Source organism: Thalassophryne amazonica, chromosome 1, assembly GCF_902500255.1.
Source record: "Thalassophryne amazonica chromosome 1, fThaAma1.1, whole genome shotgun sequence".
In the NCBI taxonomy this organism is placed as follows: domain Eukaryota; kingdom Metazoa; phylum Chordata; class Actinopteri; order Batrachoidiformes; family Batrachoididae; genus Thalassophryne; species Thalassophryne amazonica.
This window is the reverse complement of record NC_047103.1, coordinates 111,487,447-111,493,564: the sequence shown is the minus strand read 5'-3', so window position 1 is coordinate 111,493,564 and position 6,118 is coordinate 111,487,447. Positions and strand designations below refer to the sequence as shown.

Here is a 6,118-nt window from a genome sequence, read left to right as displayed (position 1 = left end):
TCTAAAAGCCAAAATGATGGTGTAATAAGTAAGTGTCCCTTTTATTATAGCACATGTAAACCATCAATTTACATCCAGTTTTCTTCAGACAAATCAGGGGATGGATACATGAACATTCCCAAGACACTGATTATGTCTTGGACTTTATTTAAATGAATTATGAAGAAATACAAACAGTATGGTATTCTGTGGTCTGCATGTAGACAGTTCTCAAAAACTGAGTGACTGTATATGAAGAAGATTAGTGAGGAAAGCCACCAAGACACCCAGATAACCCTGAATAAGTTATAGGCTTCTGTGGCTGAGATTGAAGAAATTGTGCAGAGTTTTGCATTTTGCATCACCACTCATGCTTTCATAGTGGAGTTGCACAGAGAAGAATTTTCTTTCAACAAACGGAATCAAGTCCATGCTTGAATCTCTGATGTGCCTTCTGGCAAATTGTAGTTGAACTTTCAAATGTTCTTTTTTAAATATATATAAAAACCTCTACACCACTTCATCATGAAGCTGTATAATTGGTGAAGCAAAACTCAAAACTTGGGATCAAAGTGGAGAAGTAACCTGAATTGGACTGTTGTCTCATCCAGGGGGAGTAATAGACTCTTGCTTCACACTACAGAATATGTAGTTAAGCACCAGCACCAATAGACTTACAGTAGTGTTCAGAATAATAGTAGTGCTATGAATGCCACACTACTATTATTGTGAACACCCCCTTTTCTACTTTTTTTTACTAATAGCCCAATTTCATACCCTTAAGAGTGTGCATATCATGAATGCTTGGTCTTGTTGGATTTGTCAGAATCTACTGAATCTACTGGTACCTTGTTTCCCATGTAACAATAAGAAATGTACTCAAAACCTGGATTAATCTTTTTAGTCACATAGCACTACTATTATTCTGAACACTACTGTATATAGAACAGAACCTCTAAATTGGTGTAAAATACAACATGCACAGCAGCTTTTTTCCCCTCTAACTAAATGTAGACCAAAGGAAAGACTGCAGGTGACATCTAACAAACTAAAGTAAACATCAATAACATAGAACATATAACAATGGGAGATGTGCTGTCATTAGGGAAGAAACAGGAAATTTACAGTAACCCAGACACTATTTACAGGGCTAGTCTGTGGTTAGCCTTAGCAAATTCTGACACAAATTGATTCATGTCAAGATTTTTTGTTGTCTTTTTCATGGGCCAAAATGATCTGCTGATAGGGGTGAGAATGTGGGGCAATGTGGAAATGAGCTTTCACATGCAGCTGATGACACACCAGTGATAAGTGCAGTGGCATACAGCTGATGCAGCATGAGGAACGCCTCTTTGTACTGCCAGGTTAGCATCGGAGTTAGCATTGTTTATCCTCCTAAACTGGCTTTGCCACAGCAATTTCATTTGGCAAGCTCACATTGTTTTTCTCTGTGCTTGCAAGCACATGAAGTGACTTCAGGAGGGAGGGGTCGAGGAAAGATGCTGACTTAGGCAAGAGAGAGGATGTGGCCTTCATTAAACCAACATTTTTATAAGGGGTCTTGTCTCCATCTCAGTGTCAGCTCTTGAAGAATGTTGAGCATAACCCTTTTAAAGGTTTGATTGGGAGCACTAGCTTGGTCATTTGAGTCCTCGTGCCCTCATCTGGGTGAGGCAACAGCACCATCAAGCTGTGAGCGAACTGTCCGCCTCCTGTTAGGTGGATTGGCAGGCCTGCTGTCACACTGAGAGATGTGCCCCCGCCAGAAGGAATCACGTCTCATCTCCTTCAGTGACCCCAGTGAAGCTGTCACCACCTCACATGCAGTGCACACATCCACTGTTTGTGACTGCAGGACTGACTTGGCTGGTGTCAGTGTACCAAGCAGAGGAAGGAAAAATTTGCCAGTGTTGAAGAAGTTCCGTGGGTTTAGCTGGGTCAAAAGACCACACGGCTCAAAGGGAGCAGTGTCGCCCTCTGCCACCTCAGACAGAAGTCTCCTGATAGTGTCCTCATTGTTAACAGTGGACCTGGTGACATCATAGTGACTGATCCAGTGAATTTCTAATTATGTCTTCAGTGTGGGTTGTGCTGTATGTGTGTACAACATTATGTCTGTGACAAAATGTTTTCAGTGAACTGGACCAGTCAAAAAAAAAAGTCTTTGCTTAAGGCTCTGATTGCACTGCATGAATAACTGCTAAATGCAGCTGGTGATTGTAGCAGTGGCCATAAGGAATGCCCCTGCCATGTTTTTGGTCAAGTAATGCCTCCACCCCACCCTCACTCCAGACATGACTGATGCACCATCATAGCTTTGAGAGACAACATTATCAGCACTGTAAGACAGTTTAGAGAGATGGCAGAGAATTTGGGTGTACACATACTCGCAAGCTGATCCAGTTCAACCAAGCCAATGGGGTGTTCTCCTGGGATGGAACCGTGAACAAATCTGATGACGATTGATACATTATCAGTAGCTGCATTTACATGGACCAAAAGTGATCTGATTGAACAAGCAGATTGAACAATCGGATCAAAATCACGCCATGTAAACAGCTCCATCTGATTAGAATAGCCCAATCTGATCGAAATTACGATCGGGTTAGAGGAGGTGGTGTAACCCTGTTTTTAACCCGATCGCGTTCCATGTAAATGGTACGTCGGATTGTCCGCCTGTGAGGAGCCTTACTGCGCATGTCTGTTACGTCGCATCACCACGTGACGCTTCCTGCTTTGTGTTTGCGGAAATGGCGACAGAAAAAATAGAGCCGGACTTGACAAGAGCCAACACTCCTCAACGTTTTAAAAGAATTTAAAATAAGTGGAAAAGTTTGACGGACGTAAGTTGGCAGCACAGACTTGTGTCCGGAGTCAGCAGGTCAGTGGAGCAAATTAAAACCGCTGGGAAGCAACAAGCGCTTTCTACAAGGAGAAGCTAAACGAGCAGAAGCCGCGCGGCTCCAACCAGCTTCACTTATTATGAATTAATGGAGTAATAATCGGAGGTCGACCCTCTCCAAGGAGCACACTGGAGTAGAAGTCGGTTTTCCACCGGAGGAAAGTTCACCCGAGACACCGGAAAGTCTGGAGGTAAGTCCTGATAAAATCACGCTAACTCAACATTCCTTTTTTTTTCCGAGACGTACTTTGAGCCAAAGGTGCGGCTTTAGTTCAAGTTAATGTTGGGGATTCATGTTAAGTTATCCCACAAGTTTATTCGCGGAGTAAAGTGCATGAACACAGTCTGATCATCGATTTAACCGACACTCTTTATCCTCGTTCACTTTAGTGCATCGCGTTAATTTCTGCTCTCATATATACAGATGATGATGATGATGTTAAGAGCACGTCGGAGGAGATTGATGACAGCAGCTTAACACAACCTGAAGACCACACAGAGGAGGCTTCAGACAAAAAAAGTGAGCTTTTTTAAAGAGTAATATGCTGCAAAATAAGACCGCAGTGAGTTCTTGAAATTTCCTGTAGAGTTTGTTGAAAAAATAATGTTCAAGTCATTGCATATTTATTTATTTATTTATTTATTTGGAGTACTTTATTTTTTAGAAATGGTAATATTACAAACTTCCAGCAGAATATGACAGTTAATATCCTTTAGACCACAGGTAGGCAACCTGTTCCAGAAAGAGCCATGAGGGTGCAGGTTTTCTTTGCAGCCACTGACTCCACCAGGTGAGTTCACTGATTAACTGATTCCATCTGCTCAAAGTGATATTAATCAGTAAAATCACCTGGTGGAGTCAGTGGCTGCAAAGAAAACCTGCACCCTCATGGCTCTTTCTGGAACAGGTTGCCCACCCCTGCTTTAGACAGTTGAGACAAACATATTTTCATTTTCATTTTGTTTTCCTGTTTTGAGCTTTGTGAAGTCAAAAGCCGTGTGGATGAGTACAACATATTTGAATATAGAAGCAGGATGATTCTTTGGTATAATACATGACTGAGAGATCCACAAAGACAAAAACATGAACCCTCTTTTTCTTTGCTAACTGAAATTATACATTCTTTCTAGAATGAAAGCCATCATCTGGTTATGCCAAGCTCCTGGGTGATCGATCAGCCCTGCAGAGATCTTTCCTGGACAACATGCAGCAGCAGCATGAGAGGAATCTGGAAAGAGAAGAGAGGCTTCTTTCCAGGTTTATGGAAGAAAATATCCGCTCAACTGAAAGCATTATAAGGCAACGGTTTGATGGTCTTCAGGCTCTCCTTTCTCAGTCCTACTCATCAGCTCCTCATTTACATGAACAAAGTTAGTCTGGGACCTCGCTGAGACAAGCATGTAACAGCCTGAAAATGACCACTCGTCCCAAGTGTTACTTCAAATACAGCTGGATTTTCTAAACTGCAGCAGCTGTAGGTTTTCCAAGGTACTCAGTATGCTCAGAATGACCAGTACATGTTTAGAAGGGTCATAGAAGAGTGTAAAATTTCTCATTTTTATATTTTAAGAAAAAACATTAGGTCAAACGACCTACATACAGTCTGGAATCGCCACATATTTAGTATCTTAAACTTTCTGTTGTGGATGTTCTCTGATAATCTTGAAAACATTTAAGACCTCTAGATACTGCTGTTTGCCAAAGACACAAGGTTTGTTTTGTATTTTCCACTTTAAATGCATATTCCATTGATAACAGGACTGAAAATAAAAATTTCATATTTGGAAAATGTTCATTTTCTTTGGATGTGTGGTAATACGTTGACCCACTTATTTTAGCCATTTTCTCTTAAAATATCAAAATAGAAATTTTACACTTTTGTTTGACCCTCCCAAAGATGTACTGGTCATTTTCAACATGTTCAACACCTTGGAAAATCTCTAGCTGCTGCTGTTTAGAAAATATATATGTATTTGAAGTAACACTTGGGATGAAAAAGGGTTTGGGCATTTTGGGCTGTTTGTCCTGGATAGAGATTTTGGCACATATCTCAAGTTGTTCATTGGGGTCATATTAGTCTGGAACAGGTGAGTTAATCTCTCCTAAATGATGTGCAAGCATCTCACCTTGGTCCTCTACTAAGTCCACTATTTCATCACCAGTCACAGCAAGCCACCTGACCACCCAACCCAAGTTACCACCTGTCACTTCGGCACACGCAGAATAATCAAAATAACAGTGGAAACGTTGACTACAGCCTTCACAACATGTAGAAATTGAATTGGAATTGAAATTGAAATTGGCCCTGATGTTTAGTTTCTTCAAATTTTTCCTGATAGTATGTTATTTTGCTGACAAAGAGCCGCCTTTAGGGTTTGGTTTTATGATCTGACGTCACAGTAATGCCAGTTTAAGAAGTATTGCCAAGCTCTTAAAAGTTTTTAGCACTATATTTTATTTTTAACCAAATTGTTGTGGTGCTGCCAGGTTTTTATTTTATATATGTGTATGGAAGAAAGTTGTATTCACTTTAATAAAAAAAGAGAAAATGTGTTTGTCAGATTTTTTTGTTTATTATTATTTTGTTAATGGAGATGACCATTTCGGAGAGGGAAGTAATTGAACATGTTTCCTTCAATGCCATCTTTGTCCTGCTCCCACTGGAATGGCTCTGCATCGAGACTTGTGGTCCAGGCTGAGGAAAGATGCCATGAAAGTGACCAGTGTTCTCCAACCAGTTGTTGCTTGCGTTGTTCCTCTCATTTTGACAGAAATTAGGAAGTGCACAGCAGGTTGCTATCACAGCTGGTGTAAAGGTGAAGAGAAAATCTCTTGTCTTCAGTAGCACCCTCCACCTCGACTTCAAAATCCCTAAAGTGTTTTCTACTGTTACACAGTGAGCTGAGGTTCACATTAACAAATTTCTCCTCTGGGTTCAGATGTGTAGAATTTATGCAGCCTTTCAGCAACCAGTCGAGTAGTGGATCTGCAGGGTCACCAATGATTTGTAGCCGTACGTCTTCGCCCTCAAGTGTTTTTCACACCCTAAAACAGAAAATAGTTATGTATTTTAAAATTCTGATGCTTAATGAGTCATTATATTCTTAAGAATAAATCAGGCGAACAAAGCACAGGGTGTAGTGGATATGACTTTTTTCCTCAAGTTTGAAAGGTATTTGGCAGTTGTTGAAATCTCAAAGGTCTGAATGGCACAAAACATTGGAATCTTGGGCTTT

At 40.7% G+C, this 6,118-nt stretch overlaps 1 long non-coding RNA gene across 1 annotated transcript; it reads left to right on the top strand.

The window, feature by feature from the left end:
- Positions 1-2,725: 2,725 nt before the first annotated feature.
- LOC117520144 lies at positions 2,726-4,350 on the top strand. Its single transcript, XR_004563549.1, has 3 exons — positions 2,726-3,072; positions 3,306-3,401; positions 4,013-4,350. It is a non-coding gene; the product is annotated as an uncharacterized LOC117520144 (long non-coding RNA).
- The last annotated feature ends 1,768 nt before the right edge of the window (positions 4,351-6,118 follow it).